Source organism: Falco biarmicus, chromosome 4, assembly GCF_023638135.1.
Source record: "Falco biarmicus isolate bFalBia1 chromosome 4, bFalBia1.pri, whole genome shotgun sequence".
Taxonomy (NCBI): Eukaryota; Metazoa; Chordata; class Aves; order Falconiformes; family Falconidae; genus Falco; species Falco biarmicus.
The window spans coordinates 12,353,769-12,377,457 of NC_079291.1; the positions used below are offsets into that span (position 1 = coordinate 12,353,769).

General features: G+C 43.6%; 1 protein-coding gene across 8 annotated transcripts in view; it reads left to right on the forward strand.

Annotated features, from left to right (window-relative positions):
- Positions 1-1,276: 1,276 nt before the first annotated feature.
- Positions 1,277-23,689, forward strand: part of POMGNT2 (protein O-linked mannose N-acetylglucosaminyltransferase 2 (beta 1,4-)) — a 32,780-nt gene continuing 10,367 nt past the window's right edge. For 2 of the 8 annotated variants that reach the window (XM_056337883.1, XM_056337886.1), the window contains exons 1-3: positions 1,277-1,450; positions 3,691-3,807; positions 10,250-10,372. The gene's annotated coding sequence lies outside the window, so the exon portion shown is untranslated. Of the gene's footprint in view, positions 1,451-2,776; positions 3,265-3,690; positions 3,808-10,249; positions 10,373-23,257; positions 23,474-23,689 lie in introns of those variants that run through there. The other 6 variants (XM_056337884.1, XM_056337882.1, XM_056337888.1 and 3 more) reach the window with 4 other exon arrangements.

Sequence of the window (23,689 nt, forward strand, 5' to 3'; positions counted from 1 at the left end):
ACACTAAAATTCATAGAGACCATAATGAAATTAAATTCAGAGTAGCAACGAGCATTCCGGAAAACCCTCAGTTCTTGTGTGTACCTCTTATAACACGTTAGTTCTTCAGATCATTAGCTACAAAATCTGCAAGACAGAAAAAGAGACTGGAGGAAGGAGTACTAAGCTATTAAATTTGATTTCCCCCAAATTACTATCAGCTTTTCAGGGGCAAACATTTCAACAGTTAAAAGTTTTACATTCATTTGCTGCACACATGTTTAGCAATCGTGTCACTCTGGGAACATTTAACGATGCATACAAATACCAGCTAACGTGAAAGATGCTACCAAACCATTATTTGTCCTTCTCATTGACTGAGAGCCCCTGCATGGGTGTGGAAATGGGAAGTTCCCATGAGAAATCAAAAGCCTCAGTGAGGGGAATGACAAAAGCCCCATTGACTTTGGGAGAGGCTGCGTCAAGCAGAGGTGCTGTACGCACACATGCCTGCCTGCTCAGTCAGTTCAACCTCTTGTATCAGACATAGCGTGTTCTCGGCAATTTATTCAAGCTGTAATAATCTCGGGGTTGCTCTGGTGAAGCCTGACCTTACAAACCCACCATGTGAACATGACCTGCCACTGCTGTCACACTTTCCCCTGGTGGGAAGGCACCTTCCTCCAGTAAAGATGCTGGTGTCTGCTTTCCATCAGGTTTTTTCTGGTGGACTTGAAGCCATGTATTCATAATAAGGATGGTCACCTTCTGGTTTAGCTCCTATATTCTGAATGGAATAAATCAAGAGGACAGGGAGAGCGGTTGGCCAGCAAAGAGGCTCTCGGTCAGAGGAAAGCCGAAGGTCAGGGAGGGTCAGGGGACGGCCGGTGTGGGCAGGTGGTGGGAGAACGGCAGGAGAGGGAAGTGGAGACTGAAGGAGCTTTGCGGAAGAGGCAAGGAGTGCGGGGCAAGTAATGTCAGAGGACGGGAGGCAGAGCGGTTAAGAAAATTGACCGGACGGGGAGGCAAGGACAGGGCAGCCCGAGGAGCAAGCTGTGAGCGGAAGGCAGCGGACTGAGGCGGGAGCAGGGGTGACTGGGCTGCCCGCAGGCTCTGGGCTGGAGACGCGGGAAACCCACCCCGAGGGGAGGTGGCCGCCCAGGCGCGCGCACACTACATCCCCCAGAATGCCCCTCGCGGCGCCGGGCACTGAGCATGCGCAGCGGCCGCCGCGCTCCCCAGCCCGGCCGGCGAAGGGCCGCCCGCCCCCGCCTCGCCACCACCAGCCGCCGCCGCCGGGAGCGCGGGGGAGGCGGTGCCGCCCCGGCCCGGCCCGGCCCCTCGGCGGACAGCGCCCGCCTGCGAGGAGGTGGCGGCACCGCCCGCCGCGGGCGGGGAGGCCGTGAGGCGGCGGGGCGGGGCCGGCCCGGGCCGAGGGGGCGGTTGCAGCCATTGGCGCCGCGGGCGGCAGGTGAGGCGGCGAGGGGTGGCTGTGGCGGGGCGACGGCGCGGGCAGCTGCAGGGGGCGGTTCGCGGGGGCCTGCGGCTGCCACCCCTTTTCTGAGGGGAAGTGGGTGAAGGGGAGGCGGGAGGACCGGGGTGGTGTCGGTTGTGCGTGGCGGGGGCTCCGCGGTGGGGAGGCACGGGGCGGCGGGGGAGAATGAGCCACGGGAGCCCCCCGGGACTGCACAGAGCGGAGCTGACATCTCGGACGTAGAAACCTTTCTTCTCCGAAGCCGGGCAGCGGGGCAGGCGGCGCTGTGCGGGTTAGCCGCTGTGGGCAGCAGAACGCGGTTCAATTAAAACTAATAACCTCCCTAGAGGTCAAAGGCACTGCAGGTTTAAAGCCTACCAGGGCAAGTAGAGATGTAATTACGTTATCGTTGACGGTTTTCCTTGATGGCTGAGTGCCTTGGGAACCCCAGTGGACACCTGCCTTCAGCTTTGAAAGCTTAGCAGTCCTTGTGAATTTGGCCCCGATGGATGTGGATGCCGAATTTATCCCTTTTAATTACCGTGTGCTGACTAAGCATGGTGGAAAAGTTTCTCTTGCATATATGTCAGCTCTGGGTGTGTTGCACATGCATGTTCGGAGGTTAGGCTCACCGGTCTGTTTGTCTCCCCTTGCTTCCTTCAGCCCCTCTAAATTAACCCGGTGTTTAAATGGGTTATTAAGGTAATGGCTGCTGCTTTGGGGAAAAAGAGAACTGAGGAAACGCTCATCTCTGGTGATGAGAATAACGACTGTGTCTGAACAACTGGTAAAGGCAAGGGGAACATATTGGTGTTTTCACACCAGTACCATAGTTGGATAACTATTGACAAATGCTGACTTTTAAATGGTGACTGCTGATTCAGGAGAATCTGTTGATTTTGGTAGTAAAACAGTAACAGCTCCTTTTAATAGCAATCTCAAAACACTTGAACTGATAGATCGGCTTGTTAGCTCAAGCCTTGACTTAGCTGAGAACCAGAAGAGCTCTTACTCTCTGGGAGGACCTTCTCCCCCAAACAAATTTGACGTATGCTGAACACATCAACTCTAAGACAGGGTGTTTATTTTACAATGTCATTTTCAAAAATGTGGTAGATACCAAATGCGTGAACTAGATACAGGAAACCTGCTTTGCAGTCTGCTTTTCCACAAGAGTGCATTTTGAACAGTTTATGTTTGCAAGGTGGCAGTTTTACTTGGAGTCTCACTTTTGTGTTTTAATTAGCAGCCATCAAAGGTGGAGTTTGGCCTCCGATACATGCCATGAACATGTATTCTAGGTACCTGGTTAATATTTTGGGGCTAATTACCTAGAGCCCGTTCTCTATTAACCATTGTACAAAACAGATTGACTGTATGAAAATCGTTTTGCAGTTAAATTTCCAATCTCCTCAGTCACGTCTCACTGTGAACTTACTGAGTTTTGCTTCAGTTTGAAAACTGGGTATTCTCATTCCCCTTGTTCTCACCCCCTTCTCTTCCTTTGAAGTCTTCCATAAGTACTGTTGGTTTAAACAGTTCCCTGTGACAGCAGCCCACATTCAGTTACTGTTCCCTAGAGTTTTTATTTGTATCTGGCCTGTGCTCTTAACACAGCAGTGTCTTTAGGAGGTGTTTTAAAACATAGAGGCTTAGAGATCCTCCACTAGTAAAACTGTCATTTTATTTAAATAAACAGAGCCATAGATGACTTCTCTCAGCAGAAGAACCTGCCTTCTATTTAAATGTCTTTTCCAACTGGAATGTGTCTAGGCTGTGAAGGAGCTGATTTTTCCAGGAAGTAGTGGGAGGTAAGAAGAATCATGAAAAAGAAGGTGGTGCAAAGGAGAGTGTTAAACCACAGAGCTAGCCCCAGATCAGAGGTTCTCAGCTGTACAGACAAAATTCTGCCTTCTCATGCTGTGGGACAAAAATTTCTTTAGTTGTTATCCAAGATGGTTGCAGAATTCAGTTTTGTGGTTCAGATCAATGGGTGGAATGGGTCTATGGGTCCATAAAGCTTGGAGACGAGTGGGCTAGGAAAGGTGAGTGGAGTTTTGGGGAAAATGGGTGACACTTCCCCGGTTTTGCTGGCAGCCTTCCTGGGGAAGCCGGTTTCTGTTCCTAAGGAACTTTGCACAGTTGGCACAGTGTGTTGACTGAAGGTTAGCATTGTTTAGTGGTTCTGCTGTTCTGGATGAATGCATGATATGGGACCCTCTTCCTTTTCCTTTTAGGCCTTCACCTTCTGTGTAGGATGTGTTCCATCCTCCTCCATCAGTGTGCCGCCTGCTCTGACACTGCTCTGCCTTCATTCCCCCTCAACTGTCTCTCCCTATCCTGGAGGTGAACTGGTAGGTGTGAGGTGTCAGGAGAAAGTAGGTTTCTTTCTTTGCCCTCCCAGTACACAGACTGGGCCTGGCGGCCCAGGCAGTAGAAAAGCAGCCACTCACATTTGGTCATGCTAGACAGCCCTCGGTTCTGCCTGCATTTGGAGCAAGCTGTGAGTAGAGCATAGAACTCAGCATGGTGGAATTTGAACTGTGAGTTTCAGAGCCAATTACTGGACACAGTCTGTGTCTGACAGGGTTCAGTTTCATTAGCTGCCTCCCAGGAGTATGGAGCTGCATGGCTTACCTTTGCAGAGATCAGATTCTCCTCTGTGATGTTATTAGGTATTTTTAAAAATAGTTTCATCAGTCCATTTTAAAAGAACTGGTCTGCTCTGATAACAGTGCCTGCTGGTGCTTTTCCAGATAAGGAACTTGTCACTTTTCCTGCTGTCATACATGCAGTTCTGCCCTATTTAGAATACAGCTTAAAGACTACAAAATAACCACCAGTCTTGTGTAAAGTTTTATGTGTTTGGTTTAAGAACAACTGAATACTCCTTATTTAACTGCTTTAGCCAGTATTGTTTTATGAAGAAGATAGGATCACACTAAATGCAGAGTTGAAGGTAATAACTTCATATACCTGTGTCTTGAGGAAATCTTGATGATAGGATCTCTTCTATAACAAAGTGACAACAGGCCAAAGATCTCCATCCTTTTTTCTTTGAGTCCCAGTTGGAAGTTCATTAGCTTTTAAAAGGCTCTGAAGTACTATGTTGTGCATGTACCTGTATAATCTATATGGTGTTGGAAAGCAACAAGATGAAATAGTATAAAAACCAATTTCAATTTCTTTTGAGGGTCTGAAAAGTAGTTGTGTGCTTGTACACATCAGAGGTATTGTGGAGAGACTGCAGTTGCATGACATACCTAGTAATTCATCCTCTAATGGTGTATGCAGGAGCAATGTTCTAATCTACTCATTTCTTAGATATTTTGTGAACAGATGACACTTTTTAAAAGGTCTGCTAATTCTGTGGGAATTTGATAATGGCTAATTGCTGGGGGATCAGAAGAGAGTAGCAAAGTGAGGTTCCTGAATTCTCTGCACTCAGAAGAGAGGCAGCTCTCTGCAGCCTCATTTGTAAGCTGCTGTCCTCTTAGAAAACCTTGCTCGGGAGTAGTCATTGGTGTCCTCAGCATAAATTGGGCATCTGTTGATCACTCTTGATTAATTTGAACTATGCTCCATGAACCAGTCACTAAAAAAAAAAAAAAAAACAAACCAGTGGGGAAGATCGTGGCTTATTGTAGGACCCACTGCACTGTGAATTTTCATAGGAAAGCCTTTTTCCCCTTACTCCCTCATTCTCACTTGCTTCTCTGTTCCTTTCCTTTTTCCTTCCTCTGCTTCTGTCTCTTTCACCAGGTCTATTCAGGTACTTTAAGCACCTGCCTAAGTGTTTGCAGCATAGGCACTAAGTACCTATTTGCACTGTAACATCAAAGGATCACATTTCAGAATTCCAACTTTTCCTCTGAACAAGAAGAAAAAAAGGCTCCTGGTTGCTATGGCGATGAGCGCTATATAAATGCCTATAAATAAATAAACAGCTGATTCTTGGACTTTGATACGCAGTATTTTTGCTTTTCTAATGAGATATAAATAAATATAAAAATGGGAAGAGGTGACATTGTACCAATTTTATTAGGTACATATTATTCTTATGCCTTCTGTTTTGCAGTATTTCTGCTGAGAACAATTAAACAGTAAGTTGTTGATTTTTCTCTCTGTAGAAGATTGATGTTTTGAAAAATCATAGCCTCGTATTTATAGAAAAATATTTAGATGCCAAAAGGCACTCCACTAAAAAGGTGGTGTCCATTTTAAGTTTAATCAAAACGTACATTGTGAGCTAAATGGCTATTTTTCTTATCTTTAAGAGACACTTATGTACTGTCACAACATTTAGGCTCCCATCAAAAGTGTCTGTACATGTAATTATGTGCCTCTGCACTATTTGAAACCCCACTGGTGCACAACAGCAAAACTTGAAAATGTCACCGACTTTTTCTTTTATGTTAAAATGACAAAGGCAGAGTAGAAAATCAGATATTCCTTGTTAAAGTTGGAGGAGGAGGGAAGAATTGGCTTTTTTGTAAGCCTTTTGTTCTCAGGTCTGTGGTGTAAAAGTAGCTTTCTCTCTGTGCTAAAGGTGATAATTGTAAAATGGATTGGATGGAGACAATAAACTGCTTCTTCAGAAGTCAGCAGCTAGTAGCCATCAGCAGTTGCTAAAAAAGCCCTTTTGGTTAGTAATCTCTGGATCCCGTTCCACTCACAGTTCCTGATGCATGACAGCAGCCTGGTTCCCCACCACTGCACTGGAGCATTCCCGCCTCACAGGTGTTTCTCTCTGAGGAGATGGGTGCACCTTGTTTAACAGCAAAGGAGAGTTTATAATGGAAGGAACTCTCCTTAGGGGAAGGAAAATGAATATTTATAATATACAGAAATACTCCTTTGTTGAGGGCTCAGTCTGGTTTCTTGGTGAAAACTAATTTTGCCACAGTGGCCTGAAGAGAGATTTCTTTAGTCCTAAGCTCTGGAGCGCAGCTTGTGCGCTCACAGGGAGTAGATCTGCTTTCTACCGGTGACAGCTTTGTATTCAAAGAAGCTCCCAGGTTTCCAAAGAACTTTGAAGTACTATCCGGTCCTGTTAAATGTTTGGTAAAATAACACCATGTTGTTCACTGTTTTAGTTCCCTCTATGCATTCAGATTTATATCCACTTGTTCTCAAATATATTTGACTGAATACCTTTTACTTCAGAGCATGTGTAATTGGGAGGACAAGGATACACGATATTTTTTTTCAGTTACAGAACAAAATGTGTACATCTGTACATTGAAGGTAGGGGCAGAACAGGAGCAAGCAGTGGTGTCCCTGAAGGTGTCGCTTGAGCAGTGACAGCCTGTGCTGGTTTGATTTATGTTTCATAGGCCTGTCGCTTTTGTCCCAGTTGAGCTGCTGCTGTGGCCAGGCTGGTGACGCTCACCTGAAGAACAGTGACAGCTTCAGTGTTTTCCTGGCAGTGAATTAATCCTGGAGCTGCCTGTGAGCCTGGTGCTTTGTGCCATGGGGCTGCACTGACCTCCCTCCCAGAAGGTGGCACAGAGCCCTGGCCCTGGCCCTGTGCCTGCCTCAGCACTGTGTTTTATGTGGGCTTGAGGCCAGAATCAGGAGCAGGTTGTGCTCTCTACCTGCTGGAAGGTGGTTTAAGCTTCATGTGTCAAAGGCAGTTTTACCTGCATTGAGGTTAGGCCTGGACAGTCAGTGTTTGACCTGCAGGTCTCAACTGCCTTCACAGGATTGTGTGGCTGACAGAGGACAAGGCAATCCAAAGTCTCTCCCAGAAGGGCCATTGCAAAGGCTGGTGAGGTTTGTGGGCAGCCTGAACTAAAATAGAATCTGTTTTGCCTACAAGAGCAACAGGGAGATGGGAAGGGTGGTAAACAGTGAGTCTTGAAAGTGCTCCAGGTTTGCCGTTACTCCCAAGGTGAATTGCTTGGGTTTAGTGTACCTGGAGACCATGCTGATGCTGGAGACCAGGCTCCGGAGTTGTTGAGAGAGTATTCTCAGTTGGAAAGCCCCATTATTACTAGTACTTACTGCCTTTTAGTGGAGTGGCACCTTTGTTTAGAAGACTTTTCTTAGGGTAGGAGGATGAAATACATGATATCAATGATGGGATGAGCTGGTGAGGACAAGAGGCGGAGCTATTTTGTGACTCCTTTTTCAGCATGGAGAGGACAAAGAATGAAACATTGCATATACCAAATTATTTTTCTTTTTCCTTCTTCAGAAATTCTGCTTTTCAGTGTATTTTAGGGTGTTTTTTTCTTTTTTTTTTTTAAATGGATGGTTATGATCCAGGACCATCTGGTGGAATCTGCGGTTGTCACATCTAGGTTTTCTGATGTATTGCCTGTCAAGTTATATTGTATGTTCAGATGAGTTTCTCATATGATGTGCTGACAACCACTGACAGCCCTGAGATGGGAAGTTGGAAGCTTGGGGGAAAGAGAGAGGCAGAGTTCACTTTAAAAATATAACCTTGATTGCTCTTGATAGGTGAGATTTAATTTCTGGTACCTATGGCTGACTTCTTTAGTAAAGAAAGGTAAATAAGTGAACTTTAAACCAAGTGCATCTAAGTGCTCTTAAGGTACTATAATTAAATTTGGAAGGTTTGTAGTCCACTCCTAGTTTCGTCTTTTTTTTTCTTTTTTTTCTCTTTGATACTGGGTTCCTCTCTTAATTTTTCTCTGTCCTTAACTCTCGATGTGTGGACACTCTCACGCTTATTTAAATTGCAGCCTTTCCTTCCTCCTTTACTCCTCAGTGCTTCCCCAGCCCCTCCTTAGAAAGGAGATCTCAAAATGTTTCTGTTTTTATTTGGATAACACCAGGTATCCTCATAATCTTAGTATCCTAATCTTAAATCCTAATACCCTAATAATTGTGTAGTAAAATGAACAAAGATTTTTGGCAAATTAGTATTAACCTTTGCAGACTGATCACATGTATGAAGGCAATAAGCAACTCTGAAATAACTACAGTAATTCTTTTCTTGCTGGTTTAATACTCAAATAATTAATTAAAGCAGGGTTTTTTGAAGTAGAGGTCCATAGTGCAATTGTATTTCCTCACGCATTGACAGAGATAATGCTGTACTTTGTAAACCAGAATCCAAACAGACTATAAACAGTTCAGTTTTGTTTCTCTTTTTTTTTTCTGCCATAATTTGAAGACCCAAGTAGCAATTAGGCTGGTGACAAGATAAATTTCACAACTTGTTATCATTCTTCATTTTTTAATTGGCAGATCAGTGAAGAAGTGATTTGTGTTTGAACTTTAAAGGTTCTTAGTTTATATAGTACTGCTGGAAACATAGTACAGGTATTTATGAATGGGTTGAAAGGAAGCCTGTTTGTAAGCAAAGATGGGATTGCACTGCGGAGGCATGTCCAGGTGTGGTTCTGAATGCAGACTTTCCTTCCTCTCCCTCTCAAAGCCTTTCTTCGATGGGGGTTTGAAGCTGAAGGTGACAGTTCCCAAGCTCAGGGGACTCTGGTTGCAGTTTGCTAAGGAGCTGGAAAGCATCTGCTTGACTGTACTTACTCCTGTGTCTCCTTAGTGCTATTTCCTGGCCTGGGGACTTCGAGTGCCCTTGTGTAGCTGTAGAGAGACATTGTGTTAAGCTGACCAAGCCAGTAGAGCGGCGATATGGGAAAATGTAACCATTGTTTCGTACTGTGATCTTCTGAAGTTCCATGCTTAATGAGTATCAGGTCATTTCCATTTATCAGACTTGGAAATGATCCAGCTGCTATGATGTTGTAGGAGAGGGACTGGGGTGTGCAGCTGTCAGTGTGAGGATACAGCAGCTTTCCGCAGTGGTGATAGGTCGTGTTGGATGGAGCGCTGTCCTGATCAAGCATCAGCTCAGCTATTGTCAGAGGAAGTGAACTTTAGAGGAAGCCCCATAGCTGGAACACGGCCAGATTCTCTGGCTGTAACATGTGATAGCACTGCAGGGAGGCAAGGCTGGCCTTCAGTCCTTAAACACATTAAATTAACTGTGGGCGAGCTTGCTGGGAAAGAGGTAATGAAGCAGGTCAAAACCGGGATGTGTATGCTCAAGCACATGCAGTGGGCTTAATACTCCAGGCAGTATTCCCACAGGCATGTCGCTGGGGAGCAGGCAGGTCATGGAGCACACCATGCTGTTCGTTAAATGTATCACAGGCCACAGATGCAGCTGAAATCACTTGTCCAGGTATAAAAGATAAAGTCAGTTAGGAAGGAGAGCAATACCACCGGGAGAAACTTGTGAGAGGAGCTGGATGCAGTCTACCGTAATGCTGGCTGTGTATGACATGTACTAGCCAGCACCCTCTCAGGGTTGCCTGAGTCCATGGCAGCAAGAATTTCAGCTTCTGATAGTGGAGACTGCTGAAGATCTCGACACATCTATTCTGTTGTTTCAGGTAGATGCGGCTACTGAATGGATCTGCAATGTGACTGACATTGTGCAGTGCTTCATCTTTATTTCATGTGACGAGGAGGTGGGAGGGTGGAGATTACTTGAAGTGGTTGGCTAGAGACAGAACCTAATTTATCAGTGTTCATTTGTCTGAAGGGATACACAGCCCATATATAATTTAGAGATGTGTTAAAAAATAGAGAGCTGTTGTCTTTTAAAATCAGCGAGCACTCAAGTCTGTTGGTTTAAAATCTTGTTTCTGTGACACATAAATGCACTGCTATGCATTTTATATTTATAGTGTGTGTACAGTATAAGTGATAAGTCTAAAGTGAAGCAAGAAAGTGTATATAAATAGTACTGATAAAACTAAGCCCTTCATAAACTGAGTAATGTGTATTTTCCATATTTAGGCTGGAACACCTGGAACTTCACATGAATTTATCCTCGTCAGTTCTTCTGAGATCATGTTTAAGATAGATGTTCTTTTCATATGTGATCTGAAAATGATTTTTTTTTTGTTTGTTTCTATTGCAGTAAGTATCCTTTCCCCTACTTTTTTTCACTCTCCCTTTGCGTCTTTCCCCCCTTTTTCTGATTCAAACCTGGTGATGATATGCAATAACTAAATTATCAGAGGGGAGGGAAAGGGATATCAGTGTGCTCCACCTTGCTGTTGAGAAATCTGTATTGTTGTTTTCTGCAGTGTACTGAGAGTAAGAGAAGCAAGCAAGGTGTTGCCATCCTTTATCACAGGCAGAATGATAAATTACATGTCCTGGAAAGTTTAAAAATGTGTAAGAATGCTAATCCTTGGCCCACAAAGATATATGGTTGAAAGTGCTGATCCAGCCAGGAGTTAAGCATATACTTAAATCAAAGCACAGGCATTGCTTCCATTGGGTGTATATACCTGGCACCATGCTGTGTGAGGTAAGCAAAGTGCTTGCTGTGAAAGGAGGATTGATTTGTTTTAGTGGCTTGAAGTAGGAAAAAGAAATGAGCCTTTTCCAGTCACCTGTGTGATAGGGTAGTGCAAGTGTTGCTCTTCTGTGTTACTGTCCTTGACTCTATGGTGTGAACTGTTGTAGATGGAAACCCTAATGGTTTGGTGTTCACTACCTTATGTATATCTATCCACTTCCCTTCCTTACCTTTCACCCTCTGCCCATGTCTGCTAACCATGAGCAGAACTCCTGATCGGTTATAGTAGGTGGTACAGTAGTGTCGTGCCTCTGCCTAGAAGGTCTGAACATTAGAAGAGACTGAGGATGTTACAAGGTAGTGCATAACTTTTCCTCCCTTGCAGACAGAGAAATATGTCGGAAATTTCAATAATTTACAATTCAACCGCTTTCCCTCCTGCCCAGTGTAAAAGCCTTTGGACCAAAGCTTTGTACACTGGCTCACTCTCCACCAGCCTGGGAAAGAAACCTCTTGGAAAAGTGGCTAAAGGAAGATGGGATTTTTTTTCTGGCTACTGATGGCAGTGTGCCAGTGATCTAGATCTTTTCTTCATCTGGCTCTTATTCTGGTTGTCCTTTAATGGAAGCATTCTTTTTGGCTCTGTTTTGTTTTCTCCACTTTATTTTCATGCCATGTTTCTTGCTCCTTTGAATTTGATGACACTTGTGCTTTCCGAGGAAACCATGTATGCTCTGGGTGCTGTTTGTGTGCTTCTGGTGGTGTGAAGTTGTCTATCCCCTTCCTGCTGGATTTGAGCTTGCATTCTAACTGGGAGGAGAGACATCATTTTTGTGTACAGGTGGAAATGTTTTTATTGGGTTTTTTTGGTGCTGAATTAGATGTCATCCCTCTCACATCCTTGAGACTCTGAAATAGAGATGGGGGCAGGGTTTTCCTGATGCACTGATTTTATAGCATCATTTGTTTTTACTGAATTACATCCAACTGGTCCCACAGCATTGCAGCTGGCACTGCAGTTCTCACTTCCATCTCCTGTGTTTTAAGTGGTTTTGTTTACTTCATATGATACAATGAGGTCTCAGGCTCACTATTGGAAATTCCTTGATGCTTTACTGATAAACAGAGAACAGGAATAAAATCTTCCAGTCTGGTCTTTTTTTCTCTGGAGCAGTCTTTGAAGGTTGCCCGTTCTTCTGCTGTACATCCTTTGTCCAAGTCTTCTTTTTGTTCTCTATTCCCTTTCCTACTTGTTTCTTTTCTTCCTTCCCTTTATTTCAGTCCTATGTCTTCTATATTCTTTTTGTTTGCTTTGTTCACGTTTGAGAAGAGACAAACCTGAGTTTAAGCATAGTTGGCTATTTGGACTTAACTTGGAAGTTTTCCTTAGGAATGCTTTGTAAGTGAAGGTCTCAGTAATTTGACCCTTCAGCTCTTAAAGCTTTTTCCACTGACAGCTGTAAAGTTTCACAAACTTTTCCCACCCTGCCTGCAGCTTTTATTGCCATTTGACTGTCTTGCACACCAAAGCTTGCTTTGTCATACCTATGGGAGGCTATGCTGCGCCATTCTTACATCTGAACCAACTGACGCTTCCCTTTTCCATTGTAAAATATTTCACCTTTTCCTTTCAAAACACACATGCAGGTGTTTTTCTCTCTCCTGGCTGTTGACTCTGCCATATAAAACTGAAATGGAGGTCTAGGTAATTATTGACAGCTGGGCTTCTCTGGACAGTTGCATCCAGGAACCCCTTCTTCAGCTGCTAGATGTTCTGAAGACCACGTGGGGCCAAGGGGCATTTTGATCTTAAACAAGGCTTGCTTGGGGTTTGTGTGGAGATGGCATATATGGAGGTTGGGATTAAAGATGAGAGGAGTAAGAGTTTATTTGATAACAAGGATTTTTGTGTTTGTGAAAAAGTGGTTTTTGTACCATCCAGCTTGCTTGCTAAAGTTCAACTGAGAAAATGTGATTCTCAATAAAAACAATTTCATTTTTGGTGGCAAAGAATTCTTTGTATATGGTGTTAATTTCCTTTCCATCTTTTTACTGGTTTACCTTAACAATTTGATTACACATGTATTTTTGGTCTTGAGAGACAGTGGGTGTGATACAATCTGTGTTTTAAACTGTTATCATGTAATTAGCAGGGAAAGATGACTCTGAAGTCTGATCTGCCTGCTTCTTTGTTGTTCAGGGAGCAAAGAGGAGCTGAATCCTGGGATTTGGGTCCTTGATTGGAAGTCCTTGTGTAAATTCGGCATAGGCTACTCCTGTTTCAGAGAACCTCTCTTTCTTCAGCTTAAAGCTGTGTAGATGCTAGGACCATGCTTGCATGAAGCCAAGAAACTGTAATGAATTTCCTGGTCATGCTCTGTGTACCTCTTGTGTGAAGTGGGCTTGCACACAGATCTCTCATATTCATCTAGTTAAGCTCTCTGATACAGTAATCAGTAGACCATATAGTTTTTAAAACATTCCTTTATGCAGTCTTGTGGCTAGCACTGAAAAATAAGCTTTGCTTTTCCTTCTTAAAGCTTTCCATCTTCAGAAGCAGTCTGTTTGGGATATTTGTGCTATATTCTCCTCAAGGCCATGCTGTTTTTCATTTAGCTTTTGGAGCTAAAATTTCTCCTATTATGTTTTAGGGCCCGCTTTTGCATACTATTCTCCGAGTAACGCTTATTCTTGATGGTTCAGTTCCCTTCAGTGTTGTGCTAGTGTGAATGTGTTTTGTTCTGAGTGATACCTAACTGAGGGTTTAGTCGTAATTTCTTCAAGCTCAGAAACCTATGTGTAGCTTTAAGCTTCGTATGAATTTTGTATCACTGATGAACAATGGAACCTGTAAGCACAGTCTGTGTAAAATACCTTGGCAATTGCAAATATCTTGAAGGAATCTGAAACCATCTAGCTCTGTCCCTTCTTTTGTCCCAGAAAAAAGCCTGCCTTAGTTTGGGTGTAGGGGCTGTGCTCCCTCTTCTGAAGAGGAACATTTTGTATTGTCAATCATTTCCTGGATGTGGTGGGGGTTTGCATTTCCTTTTGGCAAGCAGACAGTCAGATGTAGTTACAGGATGACTACAGTCCATTGCATGGAGCAGTTACTGATGAGCCTCTGATGCACTGGAAACGAGTTAGCTGTGAATTGCTTTGTGTCTTGGTTTGCTGTTGATTTCCCCTCTCCAGGCTGGCCATCTGTAATATAAATTGAGTAGGATGTTGATGGTTTGTGAATTGAAATCCCTTTACACTGGCAAGACTGGTTTTCAGTATTTGCTCCCTGGGCAGAGGAGGCTTTCATGTACACCTGTGTGAACAAAAAGCCCTCTCCAGAAAGATGTGTGACACCACTTTCTTGACCTCTTTTTTTGTACTGACTTACCGTATCTTAAGCTCACTCGTGTGAGCTGAACAAGTCTCAGGCTATTCCTGCTGTTGTGAATTTATTTCAATTTCTATTTCTATATTTTTGTGCTTATCTTTCAGAATGGATCGAAGGAGGGGAGGGAGGGAAGAGGAGGGGGGATGGAAATAAAAATGTGCACAAAAATTAATTTGCTGTTTAATTTCCTCTTTTAGGAGGAGGGAGAGACACACCTGGGAAAATGGGTTATCAGACCTCTAAGCACATAGATGAAATACCATCCTTTCTAATAGACACTCAGGTGTTGCGCCGAGGCAGTCACTTACTTGGCACTAAAACTATATGACCAGATCAATTTTGAGGAGACATGAGCTGGTTTCCTGTGTGTGTGCGTTTTTACTGCCTTTAGCTAAGTTAGGGCCCTTGGTGCTTATCACTTTTTAATGATTTGTTCTTGCCCCTATTCCTTGCTTCTGGCTGTTTGTTCTTCACTACTTAGGTTATTACTCATGTTCATGCAGAGACCTGGGCGTTAATAGAAAATGAAGATTGGAGTTGCTCTCCCCTTCCCTTCTCCTGTAAGGTTATCTGGGACAGCTTCACACACATTTATATATGGCTTTACAGCTTCTTGGCTTCTGTGTTACAATTGTGTCAAAGATATAAAACTAAAGCTGGGAAGCTAACAGCTTATTGAAGTTAATTTCTTTAAATTTATAAAGCCATTTATTAATCATCTTTTAATGCAGGAATAAACTTAAGAGTAATATATAGTCTATATATTGTAATCTTTTATATGAATTCTGTAGTAGTCATACATATGTATTATATACCTATATATATATTTAGCACGGAGGTCACAAAGTCAAGTTATTATACAAAAAGATCTCTAGTCCTTGCGTAATTTATGTGCATGTCTTTGTCCCATTGGAACACAGGGCTCCTAGGTATGTGCTTGTCTTTAAGCATTGAATATATTCAAGCAAATTAGAGAAGACAGCTTTTATTTTAGTATATTTTAGGTTTTATTTTAGTGTATTTCTTCACCTTGATGGTAAAGAAATGGTGGTTATTTCATGTAATCTTAAGTGACTTAGCAAGATGACTGTTCTCTGGGCTTTGAATTGAGTACTTTCTCCTTTCACATTCGTGCTGCATTAATATAGGTGCAGATTTGAGTCGCCATAGTTTCAAGAAGAGCCTTTTGTGGCTGTAGCTTTAATCCCTTTGCCTGGGAAGAAGGATTGGCTACCTCAGCAGACTGTTCCTGTCAGCCTCCAGGACAGATTATGAGCACATTGTTCTGCCATGGTGAAGGTAGAGTTGGATGAGCCAAGGCAGGAAGATTCTGTTTGGGATGATATATGTCCTCCATCTCTGACCCCTCCAGACTTGGGATGGGTCTCGCTGCCTATGGCTGACATATAGGCATATTTTAGTCTTTAATTTTCTCCAAGGTCACAAGAATATTTCTCTTTGAGGGCGATGGTGTGGCAGCACGTATGTTTTTACTTACTGTGGCTTAGCTTGGGAATTCTTTGCAAGTCAGAGGGTTCAGACCTGCTCCAACTCTCGCTGTGCCTGGGTAATGCTGTAGGGCTTTCATAACAGCTAGATGGCTTCTGTGGGGAATGGCTGCATCAGCAGCGATGCTAGCAGAAGTCTTGAGGTAGAGGGGCATATCTTGATGTAGGGTGCTGCAGTATTTCTTGAAATACTGTGTAAAGTAGCTGAAAGACCACTCTCCTCTTGGCTTTGCAAATATCTGCACGTGGATCCAGAGTTGTACATGATGAACAGGAGCAGATGTTTTTAAGTGGAGCTGTTCTAAACAGCATTTGGTTTATCAGGCTGATGTTGCTCTTCTCTCAGTGCAGTCAGGTTACACTTCAGTTATTTAAAGAGATTCTCATTGCCAAACACTTGACTCAGCACTTGATTCAACAGAGACAGCAGATCTTGCCAGTGGGAAGGAAGTGAACAGAAATGAGCTGCTGCAGCAGGGTTGGGTAAGGAATCTCCCATCATTGAAGGGCCACCAGTGAATAGCAACTATGTCAGTAGGTTTGCAGATGTTCCTTTCCCGACAGATACTTCCTGCTTTTTCTGTGAAACTGCCACCTTCTTGTGTGTATTAAATATCATATTGGCTATTTATGGGGGTGCTGTAACCTCCACAGAGGTGGGGTGAGAAGGAGGGCTGTAGGGGAATGATGCATTGATTTATCAGTGGGATATATGGAGCAAAAAGTAACCACCTTATTTTTTATTACTATTCAAATAAATATAACAGCAAGTCTTACACACAAAAATACCCTCAAATCAGGCTTGAATCTCTTCCTCTTGCTGCTGTGCCCTTGATAAATATGCCTAGATTCAATAGTCCTTCCATGAATTTTCAAGCTGCCAAGGGCATGAAGAAGTTCTTCCTAGCTATTGAACTGTAAATTGTTGCATATGACACCTGGAGGAGTTGGAATGGTTTTGTACAAGTAACTCAGTGTATTTGTCACACTTTCCCTATTGCGTGCAGTGGTTCACGTTGAAGCCGAGAAAGATGATTCATACTGCTTTCTTTTCTTCCCTGTGTCAGTAGCAGTGGTAGCCCTCAGAGCAGCATTTGAAACGGTAAATGCCTGGCCCACAGCCATGTGTTACTACTGCATTGCTGGGCCCTCTGATGATACTGTAATCAGATGAGAAACAAGGTAAGAATTGTTGTTTTCCACAGGGAAAATCAGACTAGGGTATTTAAGTACTAATTTAGAAACAATTTTAAGGAAGTGTTTTAAACTGACCAGCAGACATCTTTCAGTCCTATGGCCTATACTGTCAGGAAACACCTTTTTATTTGCTCCAGTATAAGTTATTTTACATTATTCATGAGACCTTATGCTCTGTTCTGAATTTCCATGTGACTATTAGCACCCTTGGGATTGCTGCCAACCCAGAACATGGATGTTTTGTGCTCCCTTAGCATCAGTCTTGAGTGGTTACACTAGAGGGAGTGGTATCCAGTAGTACAGTGCTCCTATCGGTTGTTAATATTACACTACTATTATATGAATAGGGTTGGATTACGTGCTGGCTGCATCCCTTTAAAATGTGAGGCTATGGTGTACAGATGTGGCAGAAGGGGACGTTGGAAGTAAAATGATCTGTTTACAATTTTGGGACTCAAAATGGCAGTCGATCTTTTTATTTCCCCTGATTTGATTTAGATTCTCCTTTACCTTGGCTCTGAACTACATTCCTGTCATGCTGCTGTGCTAGATACCTCCAGGCATTTGTCAGAGACTGACTAATTGAAGCACACACTCCAGCTTGGATTGAAACTGCTGTTTTGATCAAGATTGTAGACACTGCTGCTGCTTCCTTGTGGAGATCTTTCCATGGAGTACTAGAACTTTGGTTTGTAGGTTTTGGTTCTCCAGGGTTTTTAAGAAGGCAGAAAGTATCTGAACATATCAGCAAGTGGAAGCTTAGAGCAAAGGCAGCTGCAGGGAACAGTCCTGCTGTAATCCTGCTTGTGAACTGAGGTGTTCTCATCAGTTCTGGAACAGCTGCAGCCCACTTGCAGATGGCAGCATAATCAAGGGAAGGCAGAGAAATTCTTGGACATCTTAAGCCCTGTCCTTCAGATACTTCCACATACTTCTTAGCTGTTCACCCCTACAGGTCTGTTAAAGTGCCTGACGGTGCTGTTTATGTGCCTAAAATGCAAGTTTTGCATTTCTGTTACCTCTCTTCTTTCGCATACTTTGGCACCCTTATGGTGTTCACATTCAAGGATCTTTTTCCTTTCCACAGTTGTTTTTGCTGTGGTATTAGCACTTTGATTTCCTAAGATGTCTATGAGACTGGCTGGTTATGACTGCCCTGTTTGTCTCAACAGACAGGAAAAAGGGACTCTCTTCCTCCATGCTTCTCAGGGTAAGTCCATGCTGACAGGGCCTCCAACCTCAGGCCGCGTTGTGGCTGCAGGGGGTTTCCCAGGCATGCCCTCTGCATGGCAAGTGTGGCTGGGTATAGAAGATGGGAGGAAGGTGTGCTGGGAGCAGAGCATGTTGGACTTATGGCTGCTCCACCAGCAACTCTTTCAGAGCAACAGTGACAGAACTGATAACTTAATCCTCCCTGTCCTTTATCATGTTTAAACTGTCACCTGTGATCTTGGAGGCCTTGGCTCCTGCCTTCTCTGGAGCCCATGGAGATGAATACAGACTCAGGGTACAAAAGAGGGTTTGATTGTTGGTGGGTTTTTCCCAGGAAAAACTGCTGTGTGTGCTGGTGTGGGGTGTCCTACCCTGATCCCTTTCACAGTTTCAGTCTTTTAATCTGTAAAATGGGTGATGTGTTTCTTCAGGTGATGTGGTGGTGATAAAGGCCTAATATTAAAGTGTCATTTGTCAGAGGGCAGATGATCTTACTGTCACCTAGGCATAAATAGTTAACAAGTAGTGGGCTGTGGGAAGCACCATGGTGAGGCCATGAGCAATACCCAGGGCTCTCGCAGGCAGTGATTTACCCTTGGTTTCTGATGTCAGTCTAGGTGAACATCATTTACTTACCAGGCTGTTGCATGAATTATCTCTGCTTCCTTTACAGACACATTGGCACTAAATGTGTTTGCGCAGGTACGCAGTTAGCATACCTGTAGGAGAAGGAATTGGTTTATCTGCATCACCCTGCCTACCTGTCATTACTGATGGCAAAATGGGAATCTGAAAGAGCACAGGTGACACATAGCTTGAGTCAGAACAGCTACCAAAACCATCTCCTGCCATGGGAACTAGCAGATGACTCTGCCGTGGCATTCATCTGAACACACAGCTGCAGGAGCAGGCCAGTATGTCCCTTCATGGGGATAGAGAGATTTTGAGAGTGAATAGTTTAGCGTATGACAAGTTCAGATAGCTAGTGTGCTTTTCCATAACAAGTATATATTTTATACGTCTAAAATAATGCAGATGTCTCTACGTCAACCTGACAAATTCATAGATATTTATTCTCCTCCACAGACATGTAACCTCTGTGTGTGTGTGTGTAAGGTGTGTTTGATCAGACTTACGCCTTTGTAAACCTAATATTTATGTAAAACTTGCATCCTATGTCTCTTAAGCCTGGAAGTATGTCATGCTTGAGGCAGATGAGCTTCAAGTGGGATTTGGCCATTGAGATACTCTGCAAAAAAATACCTTTTTCCCTGTCAAAGTATATTCTTGCTTAGGAATTTTCAATATTTGAACTTCTGGTTCTTTTGACATCAGTTTTAATATTAGCTTCTGCAGAATCAAAATGCCATCCTCTGTGTGTGGAGTCCTGGTCTTGGTGTCCAGAAACCCAATGCTTCCTTTATCTCCTTATGTATTTATCAGTACAAGGACTTTTTTTGTCTGTTTGGGCATGAAATTTTTTTGTACTCTCAAACTGAGATGCACTTTTGATTCAAAAGCACTGCAGAAAGAACAGTTTCTTATAGGGCATAGTTCTGGGACTATAAATAATAAATGTTGTCACTTGGAGTGACACAGGCACTCTTGCAACGTATGCATGCAAGGCAAAGAGTCAGTAAATTATTTACCCGCTCTCTGTCAGTCCTAAAGCAAGAAGTTCTATTCAGACTTCTTTGCTAGATTAATGAGTTTTGTTTGTGCTGTACTGTTTTTCAGGAATTCTAAAAATGTTAACTGTTTTTCTTTTGTGGTGCTTGTTTTGGAGGCTGCAACTTTGAGGGGTATTAAATATTTATCAAACTCTTAGTTCTGAGCCAAGGCAACCTATTCATATCTCACTGACTTGCAGCAGGCTGGTGGTGCTGACTGAGGAAAGTCTGGGGCTGCCACACTTAATGACTTAAGGTGCAGTAGTAATAGACAGCTCTTATTTCAGAGTTGCTGGATTTATTTGATTGTGGGTTTTTTCCCCACTTTAATGATGTAGTTTTGTTCAGTTGCTTTGTGATGTGGCAGATTGACAATTTAACTATGCAACTCCACGTAATGTGAAAAATTGTACCTGTGAAATCTATGCATATACCTCATGCCAGGGGTAGAGAAGGAAAAGTAGAAGAGCAGTCTGTAAATTGATGTACTTTCTTCTCCATTAAAATCAAAGCTTGACTAAGATAAGGATCCCAGCATGGTATCTCTGAGTTACCAGGGGTCCCACTGGTAAAGTCCCTAACCAGAGCTGCAGGTCTGGGGAGTCTGTGGAAAGGCTCCTGTTGGTGTCAGTGGAAGCTTTCCAAAGTACAGAAAACACAAAGGCAAAATGTGTTTTCTCAAGTGGAGCTACGAATCTAACACCACTCCTCAGCTTTCAAAATTCAGAGGAAAACCTTTTGTTCCACACGAGATGGCATCTTGGTATTCACAGGGGTCAGAGGGCAATGAGATGAGCTAAAAAGAGAAAGGTGACTGGATATCCTTGGTTCTGACAGGACAAGCTGGGGACACTGGGTGAGCCTGCCAAGGAGATGTCTTCGCTCTTTTTTTTTTTTTTTTTTTTATTTATTTCCTCCAGGCAGCTGTGACTGACAAGTGTCACTTTGAGATCCTCTCAGGACAGGCATGGGTTCATGCTGTAGTTCAAAGTCCACCTTGAGTTGGTGGGAAGAGGTGGCACAGGTCTGGAAAGGAGGGTACTGAGGTAGATGGCACCTTGTCCTGTCGACCCTAGTGATTTTTAATGTTTCCAGCTGGGTCAGAACCATTTTGCTTGTTCTGTACCAAGAAGGCAGATGTATAAAAGCAGCACTCCAGAGCAAGAGATGAGAAATTGTCTTATTTTACTTCTGTGATGCCTTAGTTTAGTAGATACAACAGTTGTGTTTATTCATCACGTTGGCAGGCTTGTTTTTGAAGATCTAGCTTTGTCAAGAATCTTTTGTCGATTTTTACAGAATGTTATTTGGGTTTATTCTTTGTCTCTTGCAGCTTATTTTTCTTCCGTATTTGGCTATTAACTGGCAGTCAGAAACACAAGGTTATAAATTCTGTGGTATTATTGTGTTTCTAAGCACGTGTGATGCTGAATGACACCCACATTTCTCAGCTCTGACGGTAGGTGTTTTCAGGCTAGCAGTCTTGTGTCCTTGCATGGGACAAGTCATGGTATTCCTGTGGCTGCTTTGTGCTTCCCAGTTTTGCCAGATCTCTGCCTCAGGACAACCCATCTTATATCAAAGAAAGTGCTGCCTCTGCCACAGCAGACAGGAGAAGCTGGGTGAGGGACATGCTTGTTTTGAGGCAGTGGATCTGAGTCCTGGGAAGGAGAAGGAGATGCCAAAGTGCCGTCCTAGGCTGCAGGTTGTCTCCATGCAATGGCCTTACCCAGGGAGGAGGCCTGACTTCAGTAAGGTCAGGGTACTTGGTGGTGAATGAGAGACCCATCACCTGTAATAACTTGAAATGCTGGTGGATCCTTGCCCCAAGAGTTGTAGGGTATTGCAGTAATTGGTATTGTGTTCTGTTGTTACTGCTGTGATTCAAAATGCATTGCCCCTCACTGCCCTGCAAATACTTCAGTGTGTCGCACCGCACATTAATTTGGCAGGGCTGGTTCGCCTCCTTGCACAGAAACAGAAGGTTTCTCAGGGCTAGGGTTCCCACAGTAAGCAGCGGATGTTAATGGATAGAGTGACTGCAGACTTCGTCAACAATAACCAGCCCAGGCAGTGTGACTCCACAGTGTAGTGAACCACCACAGATGCTGTAAATCCATTTATCCTCTCCCTCAGATGATTTCCAGCATGATTCGGGGAGGGTAAGAAGCTGGAGCCACCAGCTTGTCTGTGATGCGTATTTAGAGCAAGAGTTTAGGTAACATGCAAGCCCTGGTAGGTGCCAGGCTCTCCTAGATCAGAGTTTTGAATACCCATATCTTACCTAACTACATTCTTCAGTGCAGAGCCATTTGAAATTCTTCAAACTTCTTCACTTTGGCAGTGAGGATAATTCCTGCCATAAGCAGAAACCAAGGTATTCTTTTCTCTTTCTCTTTATGTAGAATGTTCACTTTTCATCTGAGAGTATCTGTATGACAGTTGGACTAGATGATCATTGTAGGTCCCTTCCAAATGAAATAGGCAATTCTAAATGTATAGACATGTGTGTACATGTGAGTGTTAGAGAACTTTTCCTCTTTTTCATTGTTCTTATTTCACCCGTTAGGTCTCACTTAAAGGGAAAAAAGCCTCCCAGATAATCAACAAGATGTATCCTGAAAATACACAGACAAACAGCTGCAGCAAGCCTGGTGTTTGCTTGTGATCTATCTGCAAGGATGTCCCTACAGGGCTGGGATCTTGCTCCTGGTAACTGTGTTCAGTGGTGTGACTTTCAGGCATAAGGCTTTTGGTGAGTGCCACGGGGAGAGCTGGGCCACTTTTCTGATCCTGCGTGTAGATCCGGTTGCAGAATTAAGACTTGAAATGTGCCCAGTCAGTACCACCTGGTTTGCCATCTTCAAGAAGCTGCTCAGTCCCCACAGGTTCAATCTCTGTTAAGAAGATTGATGTAAGACACTTTTGCCTCCATGACCTTCAGCTTGTATGCAGTAAGAGACACTCTTGTAAGCTTCTGGCTCATTTTTGTGCCTTTGTATTTTAGAATTAGTTGTTTCCACCATAAAAGATAACTTCATTTTGAAAATACTGTTCCTGTAGGAATCTCTGAAGGAGGGCACTCACAACCTTGTTCAATACTAAGCCATTTGCTGACCATCACAGCTGGGAAATCGCTTCCCTGGTGCCAAGGGAATTGCTAGAAAGCATGCCAAATGGCTTTCATGTCCTCTAGCAAGGAGCATTTTTTTCCATTCTCTTCTATTGTTTTGTTCTTTTGTGTGAAGTGTTTGGAGTAGTAGTGACATTAATGATATTCAAAAGCAGGATTTCTAAAATGCATGCCCCCCCCCTCCCCAAACCAGTTTGCCGTCTGCCTCCGAAGACATGCTCAGCTTTGTGAAACAGAACGATGGTGTTTGTTTCAGTGTGGCCACCCGTTGGGGATTTGCAGGAATACTGCAGCAAATCATCCTGCATGCAAGGCTGACCTCTGGGAGGCTAACAAATTGAGGTGAGCCAGCTGGAGCGATAGGACACTGCCAACAGACAGAGCATGCTCAGACCTGGGGGAGAAAGGTAGTTCAGTCTGCAGATGGTGCACGGGTTACTGTGCTGAGAGCTGTTAGATGCGATTTTTTTTCTTTTATGGTGGTGGGGAAAGAAGAGGACTGGAGTGTTCGTTCCCCTGCAAAGCATAGCTTTGAGGTGTCGTCTTTTTTCTTTCTCCTGTGAAAGAGGCACTGGATAGCATTTCCTGTCATTTAGCAACACCAGGTATGAGTGCATGTGCTGAAACACTAATCTACCAGTGATAGTACTTCCAAGATTAAAAAGATTGTAAACGCTCTGATTAACTGTTTCTTTGCTGGATGTTATTGTAACTGTGCTCTGTTTGCTGTGCCGATCACATATGGCTCGGAATTCAGTTTTGTTGGCACTCCTGGCTGCAGTGGACTTCGGGGGGAGAGGGGTTTAACATGTTTTTTGATG